The sequence below is a fragment of the Xiphias gladius genome, chromosome 15 (genome assembly GCF_016859285.1).
Source record: "Xiphias gladius isolate SHS-SW01 ecotype Sanya breed wild chromosome 15, ASM1685928v1, whole genome shotgun sequence".
Taxonomy (NCBI): domain Eukaryota; kingdom Metazoa; phylum Chordata; class Actinopteri; order Istiophoriformes; family Xiphiidae; genus Xiphias; species Xiphias gladius.
The window spans coordinates 15,008,868-15,021,415 of NC_053414.1; positions in this window are offsets into that span (position 1 = coordinate 15,008,868).

The window sequence follows — 12,548 nt, forward strand, 5'->3', positions numbered from 1 at the left end:
ATATTACCATAAACACTGTCACAGCTGAAATGTAATAAATGCTCAATAAGCAAATTACTTCTATGTATTTTTGTTTTACACTTGTTGATTTGTAATCATGGCAAGCAGTAAAGGGGTGGAGGAAATAAAAAAGAACTGAACCTACATACCAGTGATAAAATGAAACATTTTCTGACTACACTTGTACTAAAAACAGCGTTAAATTTCAATTTTAGACTTCCATTCGGAACACCATGGGCATATTATTTCTGACATGATTTATTCAATTAATTCTACATATCATATGGTTCAGGTGTGGTTTAGCCTCACAGTCAGTAGCTACACCTTGAAATGTGGTGGTGGAAGATTTTCCTAATAATTACAGTACCCAACAATGCAGGCTGTTTATGAAAATGACACAACATCAGCTCACTGCTGCCAGTATAAAGAAAAGCTCAGCGATTCAGAACAACACTACAACGACCTCCCTAGACCATCAGCCAGACAGTCTGCTAAAGTTGGCGAAGACACTTGGCCAGTAATGATATTGGCCCTTCCTATGTATTGATAATTATGTATAACATTCTGATTTCTCAGTGTGATCTTGGTGGAAATGGGGATTTTGTTGAGAATTTGGACAAAATATTCAACTCAAGCAGTCTTCATTTATTTATCTTTTTCAACAGATGCGATCCCACTGAAACCATGCTGAAGGTTGTGTTTGTGCTTGGATGCCTCACTAGGCCTCCTCTGGCCAAACCTGTGAGTGAAATATTCCTCTCATTCATCATCTATTATTCCTATATTTTGATATTATTTCTACGATTGTAATAGTATAATACATGTAAATATCAAAACTTGAAAACTTTTGCAGTTTTCTACAGATGGGTGTAGCCCACAAGCGACTTGCTCGCTCCTGCTAACTCTGACTCTGGCTCCAAACTCCTTTGAGGTGAGTTTCTTCTCTGTTCTCTAATGTTAAACATTCAACGTCTGCTTCTGTAAAATTCCTTGTAAAATCCTCTGCTGTATAACTGATGGTGAATGTTTCTGATTTTCTTGAAGCAAACCTCAATCATGACAACACAACAGTTGCTCCAGCTGCTTCTTCCCTTCTTCACGGCCAGTACAACCTGCTACTGCTCCGCCTGCTACAACCACTACAGCTGCAACCACCACTACAGCTGCAACCACCACTACTGCTGCCCAGCCACCACTACAAGCTCCTTCTGGTTAATCAATAAAATCTGAAATTTGACCAGAGATCAATAAGTGCAAATCTGTATTCAAACTGGTTTTGTGTCCGTCTGCCATGTTTGCTGAGAACTCACAACTGATTTAAATGATGTTGTCTTAACCAGAGTGTTTCTACACTCATCATTCCTGTTCAAGTTAACATGTGGATCAAGATCACTTTATTCTCTGTACAATCTGCTAAATAAACTTCATAAATGGAAAGTTTGTGGATTAAATATGTATGTTTTTCCTTAAAATCCGGGTTCAGAAAAATTGATGAAAACTCTGTTTCTTTTTGAATATTAAAAAAGTGGTAACACTTTATCTAAAGTTCCTTAGTTGAGCAATATACAGATAATTATTAAATGGTATGTAACACACTATAATAATAGTTTGTAAAAAGCTTTAGGCACATTTTTAAGTGTTTATTACTGTTCAAAATTCATCAGCAAATATAAGGTTTTGTATCAAGACATATTTTATATCATTTCAAACGTGTTTTACTATATTGTCATTCATTATCTGTTTTTAGTCCAGCCTCAACTTGTGGGTGCTGAAAACAGGCTGTATGTTATAGTTGTTGGTGAATACATTAGCAAAGACTTATATCTGCTGACAACCACATCATGGTGGGCTATAGATCATTTGTTAACAGTTTATGTACTGAGTATAGATGAGATAGGGCCACTCAAAGTTAAGTTTTTGCTTAAAAGTGTGTCTCATAGTAATAATTAGTGAGACAGCTTTCTGACTGTATCCTAACTAGGCAGCATGAAACACAGCACATGAATCATATCCAGTTTCAGCACCATTAGTGTTTCCTTAACTCTGAGCCTGCATCTGTCTCTGGCTCTTTCTCTGGCTCAAACTCCTTTGAGGTGAGTGTCTTCTCTGTTCTCTAACGTTAAACATTCAACGTCTGCTTCTGTAAAATTCCTTGTAAAATCCTCTGCTGTATAACTGATGGTGAATGTTTTCTGATTTTCTTGAAGCAAACCTCAATCATGACAACACAACAGTTGCTCCAGCTGCTTCTTCCCTTCTTACGGCCAGTACAACCTGCTACTGCTCCGCCTGCTACAACCACTACAGCTGCAACCACCACTACTGCAGCTCCTTCTGGTTAATCAATAAAATCTGAAATTTGACCAGAGATCAATAAGTGCATGAAAATCTGTATTCAAACTGGTTTTGTGTCCGTCTGCCATGTTTTACTGAGAACTCACAACTGATTTAAATGATGTTGTCTTAACCAGAGTGTTTCTACACTCATCATTCCTGTTCAAGTTAACATGTGGATCAAGATCACTTTATTCTCTGTACAATCTGCTAAATAAACTTCATAAATGGAAAGTTTGTGGATTAAATATGTATGTTTTTCCTTAAAATCCGGGTTCAGAAAAATTGGCTTCCACTCGTGATCCATAGACTAGAATGAAGACATTTGTGGGAGGCAAAGCTGACTTTTCTCCAGTCATTAGTCCATACAAAAAATTTTAAATCAATATCTATTAATTGATTGCAGCATGGTTTATATGATAATGAAAAAGCCCTTGTTAATTGTTGAATAATTTCTGGGGTAAATCAGCGACTTGTGTCTTTCATTTTACGATAAAATATTGAAATAAAATACACTGAATATTTGATGGACAAAGTCAGGGGACCAACTAAGCACACAAGTTGGCAATATATATATATTTTTTCACCTGAAGTATATTTAAACGTACAGTCAATTATTTTTACCATGAAGCACAAACAACATAAAGCTGTGTTGATGAATCATGTCAGGTGAGCACCACTTCACTGTTTCCCAACAGCAGTGACATTAGCTCTAAGTCTAACACAACCAGTGGACAACGAGGTTTAAGCTTATCCCCCCGAATTACATCATTTCATCACATTTCACACCTTTAGGACAAAGAGAAAATCAAAACACCTTTGATGGCTGATTGGACCACTGGAGGCAGAATGTTTCTTTATAAAGTGCACATGGAGATGCAAGTATCTCAGACCTAATTCACTACTGGACTCTGCATTTGGCCAGTGTGTCACAGTCACTCTTGACTTTGAAGGTAAAATTTTCATCTCTCTTGACTCTTGATTGATTACAAATGCAGCTCCAGCAACTGAATTATCATTTTGTTTTTTCCTTTTTCTGTTTTTGCTTCAGGAAGGATTCTTGCATTTTTCTAGCGATGAAACTGCTACTCCTCATTCTGTGCTTCACGACCCTAAGTTACACCTTTCCTGTAAGTACTGATATCATCTGTGACCCACTTTGCTGCTTGTTTTCATTTTAGTTCAGATAGAAAGTTAGTTTTGTGGCATTAAACTGTTCTCTCTTAAAGGTCTCTGAGGAGAATGATCGAGTCAAATGCTCTGAGAATAATGAGGTCAGTTCCTGTTCAAGAGATTTCTTAGCCACAAAATCTTTCTATTTATAGTCTTTAAAAATGACTATTTCCTATATAATACTATGATGATGATGCTATGATGTTTTCTTGTTTGTGTTCTCCAGATGAGCCAATTTATGCTTCAGTTTCCATAACTCACCAGCTATCAACCCAACCAAGTATTGACAGCACTGCTGCAACTTCTGCTGACTCGCCTTGCCAGTGCAGTTGCCCCTCTTCTTCCTCCTCCATTAGGAAAATGAAGCAACAAACTGGTGGACAGAGAAAATCTGAATTCAAGATATGCTCACCATTTATAGAGTTTATTTCTCAGCATTTTTTTCTTGAGTAACTTTTTGAAATTGAACTAACAAATCATTTAAAATAAAGAAAGAAATTATCAAGGTTTTACTTTGTTTTCTTTTTTGAGTCTTCTAATTTTACCTATTGAACTTATCAGTACTTTATTAGAAATATATGCAGAAATTATCGCATAGTAGAAGGATCTCTCCTACTCTCTCTCTGTGCTCACAAGTTATTCATTTTTGAGACTGTCCTCCTGTAAAAAATGACCTCATAGGTGGTCTGTGCAAGCAGCTTATTACCACCCATAGTTACATTTTGTTGTTAGGCCACCTCTAGTGGCTGTAGTGATGATGACGGGAGCAAAGAGTTAAGACAGGTGACATAGCATAAAGAGCGACGAAGTCCGCGTTATGAGGAGGCGGTTGGGTAGGGTGAATGGGTTGGAACTCTTAATTTTAAACCAGATCACGATCTTTTCATAAACCTAACCAAGCAGTTTTAGTGCCTAAACCACGTTTTTATTATTGTTACCATGACGACGAAGGTCCAGTACGCATGGCACTGTTACATTCCTATGGGGTGTATCTGAGGGTAGGGACAAGTGACCAATATGATAGTTTAGGTTGGAGAACTTGTTGCTATTTTCATATTTTGATTTTGTACCCGAAAGCATTTGAGTTTATATTTTCATACCGCAGCAGTGTAGTATTTACAGTAAGCAGGATATATTGTAGCTTGTTTCCTATATGACACACCTAACAGCGCAGGAATCAGTCATGAGATAAACATTAGCTTGAAGAATTTAACTGCAGCATGCACATGTGTGTATGATTACCCAACTAAGCTATTGACTAGTCAGCTCACAGTGTCCAGAAATGTTTACCATTCAAAAAATATCAAATATGTCCCAAATATAACATAACGTACTGCAGATCTCAGTTTCTTTGGATGTCAGGGGAGTCTACGGGATTTTTTGGTACGGTATGATTCATTAAAATAACCAGAAAAAGAAATGGAAATAGCAACAGAGATAGAAGGGATGGGAAATTTGAAATGAAAGCTTTAAGATACACTCCCTGATTTTGTTTTTGTTTGCTCAAATCACAAATTTTATCATAGCCCCACTAAATCCCACAATGTGCAATAGTGAGTGGGCAGAAATAAACACAACTCCCTCTGACTTAAGAGCTGAATGCGACAAAGATGACTCACTGATACACAAGGTGTGAGAGAACATGTGAGTTGATCATCTGTAGTGTGTCCCTGCCAGACAAGGGCAGATACTGGTGCAAACACCTTGACCTTGGAAAATTATCAAAGATTTACTAACTCTTGAGTGTGGGCGAACCTTTTCAGAAAAATGATAATTTGTCTAAATGAAAAAAAAAAGAAACCACATTATTTCATCTTGATCATGTTCCTCCAGGTTAACCCTCATTCCTACAACCAAACAAAGCATCAAAGTGATCCTGAGTTTGGTCCCTTGTGTGAATTAGTCAGAAATAGTTTTTACATTGTTTTCACAGTTTTTTCACTTTCATTTTTGGCTACTTAGGGGCAGCACAACAAGCTGTAAAATTTGCATTTAATCACCTTATGAAGACATTAGGAGTTGCATCCGCTAACATAAGAATTGAATTTGACTATTTTTTCTGACCCTATGACGAATGTAAGTCCAATTTTCAATGTCTTTTAGCCTGTTTTAGTCTCCACCAGCTCCTGAGGGAAATAGCTGGCTCTTCAGCTTGCAAACCCTCAACTTTGTTCACTAGCTAGTTGCTAACTTTGTTTTAAAAAAAGTAAAAAGATAAATCTGTTGATTATTTATTGTCACTATTTCGCGAAGTCAAAGTAAAAAATTATCAAAGGTAAATCACCAACATGTGTCTCAGGACATTTCATAATAAATACACTGAATAGTTGATGGACAAAGTCAGGGGACCAACTAAGGACATAAAATAGCAAAATCCTTTTTTACTTAAAGCATATTTAAATGTACAGTCAATTATTTTTACCATGAAGCACAAACAACATAAAGCTGGGTTGATGAATCATGTCCGGTGAGCACCACTTCAATGTTTCCCAACAGCAGTGACATTAGCTGTAAGTCTAACACAACCAATGGAAAACAAGTTTTAAGCTTATCCCCCCGAATTACATAATTTCATCACATTTCACACCTTTAGGACAAAGAGAAAATCAAAACACCTTGGACATGGAGATGCAAGTATCTCAGACCTAATTCACCACTAATTCACCAGTGTGTCACAGTCACTCTTGACTTTGAAGGTATGATTTTCATCTCTGTTGACTCTTCATAGATTACAAATGCAGCTCCAGCAACTGAATTATCATTTCAGTGGGGGGTGGAGATACAAGTATTTCAGGCCAAAATTCACTACTTTTCTGACCATTGGTATCACTATCTAATCTGCGTGTTAAAAAGGGATTTTCATCTCTGGATACTATTAATAGTTCACCAATCCAGCCTGCAGCTCCCCCAACTGAATGAACAGTTCTCTGTTTGTACCCTTGGAAGGATTATTGTGTTTTTCAGCTATGAAACTGTTGGTCTTAATCCATGCTTCATAGCTTTAAGTTACGCCTTTCCTGTAAGTGCTCATGTGAACTGTGAAACTAAAGAAAAATCCTCTGTGGTCTGGGTATTCATCTGTGAATAAACTGAGCATAATGTATTTATAGTAACATAATTCTATTTATATATCATGTAGAGACAAGCTGAGAAAACCAATTAAAAATGCTGATATGGGGCTTTAACACAATATGCCATTCATGTCTGTAGACCACAAAACATTTTTTTAAAGAAATTTTTAAGACTTTTCTAAAACAATTTCCAGTGATTTACAGACATACACTCGATGAAAAAGGCACAAATTCTAAATGGACTGTAATGGAGTTTTATTTCTTACATTTTTCTGCTGTACCTGTCTCTATAAAAATTAAACAATATTTCTTATAACCTTGAAATGTGCTAAAGTAATATTTTGAGTGATTATCACGACTGTAATTCTTTGTAATTACAGGGGTTATTTGTGTCATTTCTCTTGTATTTTGGGTTCCTGGCAGCTTTATACTTTGTAAAATTGACAAAGTGATAAATTAGACTTATAGCTGAGTTTGTGCTGAAGAAAGGATATTATTGATGTGGGGTAGGGACACTTTAAAGGGTGCTAAACAAGAACTAGAGTGAATGCATAGAAACACAACAAATGATAACCCCAAATTAACTGGTTCTCTACAGGACTAGAATTTAAGACAAATGCAATTGAATATATTAACATTATTTCTAATACTAGCTATTAAATAAATTGTACCTATCACACCTTCCAGCTGTGGCACTGATTATTATCTTCCCTACCTATTCCCTTAAAATGTAGAGGTTGAAGGTTTCCTAATCACTGCAATTTCCCAACAATGCTGTTTGCTAATGGGATTAAATCCACTCCTGTAACTGTATACAATAAGAGCTCGCCGTTCAGAACAACATTACCAAACTCTTTTCTGTGTGAGGTTGGTGGAATGTTGATTTTGTTGATAATTTTGACCAAGGTGCTCGTCAGAGTTTTTTCCTATTCAACAGGTGCGATCACTGAAACCATGCTAAAGGTAGTGTTTGTGCTTGGATGCCTCCTGAGCCTCACTCTGGCTAAACCTGTAAGTGTGACAAAGACAGCATCAGGGTTCTTGTACTGTAATATTCAAAGGATGCACTACGTTGTGTTTTTTTGTTTTTTTTGTTTTACAGATTGACACAGCACCACAACGACTTGCAGGCCCACATTCTAGCTCTGTCTCCCATAAGGTGAGTGGCTTCCTCTATCCTCTAGACTCCAACATTCAACACACCACATGACTGCTAGAGAATCATCCACTGTACATGTGACCATAAATGTTTCTCATTTTCTTGCAGGGCTGTCATCCTATCATCCCCTTCCCTACCAGGCCTCCTCAGAATCCACAGTGGCTCCAGAATCTTTTTATCCTTCTACGGATACAAAAACCTTTTACTGCACCACCTGCTACAGCTTCTACAGCTGCAACCGGCAAGATCACAGCTACTGCTACTACAAATTGAAATCTGAAATGTAACCAGAGATAAATATTTGCGTGAAAACCAGTGTTAACTGACATGGATTTTTGACATCAGTGCTGTTTTGTGTTAGTTTGTCATGTTTTAATGGGAACCCACCATGGGCGTTGGCTGGACTGTGAACCATCAGGGACAGAGCCCAGATTCTTCTCCATCAAAAAACTTTTAAAAACATACTTCTAAGTACACTGTTTCCATGCCTTTTTTTTTTTTCCATGCGAGGGCTACACATTGTGTAAAAAATGTGAAAAGTGGTTTATTGTTGTTATTATTATTATTATTATTATTATTAATATTGCTACTACTGCTTTATTGCTGATATTACTTTTTAAGTCATTTACTTCTCACATTGGAAAAGGCATCTAAAAATGCACTGATTCTACTTAGCCCAACTATGTTAACTAGTAGGCCTAACTATGGTCTATTTGGATTCATGGAACTCAGGTGACGTGAGTTTTTCTTTATTATTTTCTCTGTCTAGTTTCACCCTTTCTATCAATAATCCATATCATTTTTATAACCACAGTTTTTTGATTGGGAAGGCGCGTTGATTGGGAACAGAACAATGGCAATGGTAACTTCTTTCCATTGTAGATAAAGTGAAAACTGGTGAGGCAGTTTCTGACAGGTGATTGTTTGTCCACTGTCTGAAGGCTCCCGATATGATCATGATCTCTCATGACCACTATCGCTGACATCTGACAATGACCGACAGTGATGTGTGGGTGACACATCTAAATAATTTAGCTTCAGTGTTTATTTCTTAGTTTAATCTGACCTCTCTCCTGAGGTAGCAAACATTTTAAACTAATGTTATCAGCTTTGCTAGAAGCCTAAAGTTTTCTTTTATGGGTGCTGTGGTAGCTATCAATGTATGATATGGTCAGAAACATTTTTTGGATTGGTCATAAAACTTGCCTTGGTTATTATCACTGTTTGTAGGACTACCAGACTGATAAAATATAAAACTTTTTGGCTATCTAACATGACACTAGGCTAGTTTGGTACTGCTAGACAAGGGTAGGCACAACTAAGCTATCATCGCTAACGGTTGAGCTGGCTAAAGTGCAATGAAAAGTACATTAGCTGTATATAACTTATGCTCTGCTCGTATCATGTTCACGTAACTTATAAATATTTACACACCTTATCTTCGTGGCTCAGCATGACAGGATGTTTGATCTTCAGCTTCAAATTCTCTCTGATTGGTTTTACCTCAGTTCACTGTAGATAAAATACAACACTCTGCTCAGTGAAGATAGAAAATTACAACACGGCCATATTCTATTACTGATGTCAGATATGTAGTGACAAACCACTCACAACAAAAACATTTCCAGGGCTACAGCCCCGAATGCCCAGGCGAAGCGACGCCCACAGAAGCCACAACTGTTTTAAATGATGTTGTCTTATCCACACTCATCATTCTAGTTCAAGTAAACACATGGATCAAAATCTCTTTATTCTCTTTAGTATCAGCTGAATAAACTTCATAAATGGAAAAGATGTGGACTAAATCTGTTTTAGTCTTATATTCCAGTTTCAGTAACATTAATGAAACTTGTTTACCATTACCAATATTAAAAATAATTGTATCACATAAAAATCAGACAGACAGACAGACGGAGTACAGTAAAGTAAGTAAGTACAACTTTATTTATATAGCACTTTTCAAAACCAGGGTTACAAAGTGCTTCAGAAGCACAAAAGCAATTGCATTAATAAAATAAAAGCAAGGGAGCATCAGTAAACTGCCTTTCAGAAGGAATAGATTTGGAGAGGAGATTTAAAACACTCAACAGGTTTTATTGCTCTAACCTCCAGAGAGAGACTTTTCCATAACCTAGGAACCAAGACAGCAAGAGCTGGGTCTCCACAAGTCTTGAACTTTGAGCGGAGCACAACCAGGAAACCCTTGTTCTGATAACCTTATGGACCCAGCAGACCTGTAAGGGATCACTCATATATGGTGGAGACAACGTTTCTTAAATGAAAATAGGAGGATTGAGTAAATGACATAAGATGTTTGTGAAAGTTTAACTGGGAAGCAAAAGTGATTCAGAGGTTTCTGGAAGCCAGCGTTGAGTTCAAAGCCAAGAAACCTAAATGCTGTTGAAAACAGATTTGGTGCAAAAACCAGGACTTCAATTTTGTTATGATTTAACTGCAGGAAATTATGAGACATCCAGGTGCTGATCTAATTAAGACAATCTTGATTTGAAAGTTCACCAGTTTTCACAAACTTAACATACAGCTGGAAATAATCAGAATAGCAATGATAAAAGAGACACAAATAGTCCCAGAATAGATTACAAAGCAGGAGTTGGATAGATAGATAGATGCCCCAAAAGTACGTTTACATTCAGGAGACAAAGCTCTCTAGTGGCTTTAGCAATTATGACGGAAGAAGTGAGCTGAAGTTGTTTTACAGCAACAAAGTCCACATAGGGAGAAGGTTCTGGTTAATAGATGGGAGGTCAAAACATTGGACTCTAACAAGGGACACTGATGTTCGCTTCCCTTTCAAACCTTTGATTCTTTAAACTATTACCACGATTGTTCTATAATTGTAATCAAGTTTATTGTTCCAGAAATGATGACTAAATTTCTTTAACATTTGGGTGCTGTCCAAAGGAAAAGTTTGGACCAACTTTGGAATGTCATGGTGGCAAAGCGGACAGGCATGGTAGTAACAGGACCATTGAGTTTTTAAGGTTTAAGTTTACAACTTATTGTACTTTAAGTCCCAAACCCGGGAGAAAAGGCTATAAGAAATGGAGCTGGTAAAATAGCTTAGGGAGTTAGAGGACTGTTTTGGTGGCTGTATGGCTGTGGATTTCATCCCTGCGAGGTGCTTTGAATTTTGACGTCCAATTTCCAATGAAAAGAGTCAAAATAGAACTCAAGTGGCTCTATTCAAATAGCAGAGAGGGTAAGAGGACTAGTCTGGAGTTTTGAGGTCTTGGGTTTGATCTGCAATTTTGAAGTCCAGCACCGAAAGTAAACATTCAAAGTCTCTAGGTAATATTAGGCAGTTGTCTGACCAAAGAGCTCATGGTATGTTAGAAGACTGCTTGAAAGACTAGAAGCCCTGCACTGTGCCTCTACACCACTTGTACCCAACGGCCTTGCCCTACCATGTGAGTTGCAATTACTGTTGCAATTTAGCTGTATATAAATGTAATGTCAGATTTGCAGATTGTGTTAATTTACATACAACTGAGCTATTTCTTCTTGCCAGAAATGTGGTTCAAATCATATTTTCATCCATAACAAATAACGATAACAATAATGAATAAGCATAATAAAAAATAAGTATTTGCATTAGAGACTAAATGTGATAACAGTTTAATCCACCAATAATACTTGTTTGCTCACTTGGACACCCAACAGTGTTCTTCATAAAGTCCTCATTAGGAATTAACACTGTGCAATATAAAATAACACAACTCATAATTACATAACATAATGACTCTACAACATGGAATGATGCAGTTAACACCTGAGCATTAGAATGACATGATACAAAATTATGACAATGCCTGATGAAAAATAACAAACAACACATAAAACAAACTGAATGACTATATAAATCGGTGTTATGTACGGTAAATGTGTAAAACCTGATCATCAATGACACATTATAATTACTATCATCATTATTATTATCATTGCATTTATAAATATAATCATGATTATATGTATAGTGAACATTAATTATCATTATAATTATTATTACATTGAGTTGTTGTTCATGAAAAAAGTATCATTCTTATCTATTTCATTTCATAGTTTCATATTATTATATATACTGTATATGTCTGCAGCTATTTTATATATTCTACCTATGTTTAATATTGTTGTAAGTGCACATTAATATTATCTGCATGTTGGATATCCAGTGTGTTTTTGTACATCATTTAGTCAGTCAGTTGACCATTGGAAACAACAACCCAACCTTATTCTCTGAAATATAGGGTATTTGTCAGAACTGTAGTTGTCTGAATGATTTATTAATCAATGCCTGCACCCAACAGAGCAAACAAACATAAAGTAATGGCTTTAATTATGTGACGTGACGGCACATGTGTTTCGAAGAAATGTTTGGACACTTGTTTTTTGTCTGGTTTGTAAAGTCATTGTTCCATTGCAAAACATATGAGCTGTTCCTGTGTCATCCTTGATTGGCTGACAGACACTATATATGCCAGACTGAATACTACTACTAATACTCTGTACTAACAGGAAATACCACAGCACTGTTTGATTGCAATAACTTGAAGAGCCGAACGTTCTGAGAAGTAAGGACAAATTGTAAATGTAGTAATAATAGGAACATGGTCAAGAAAGGTTCATTGCATGTCGCTGCAGCAGTAATTTTCACTTATTTTCAAGTGACAAAGTGATTTGTTTCTCTTTTTTTAGATGCAGCCTTTCGGAGTGAAGATTGTCGCTCTTGTTGTCGCCATGATGTTGGTCTCCAGCTCTTTAGTAAGACAGAGCCTTTCTGTACTCTACCAAAA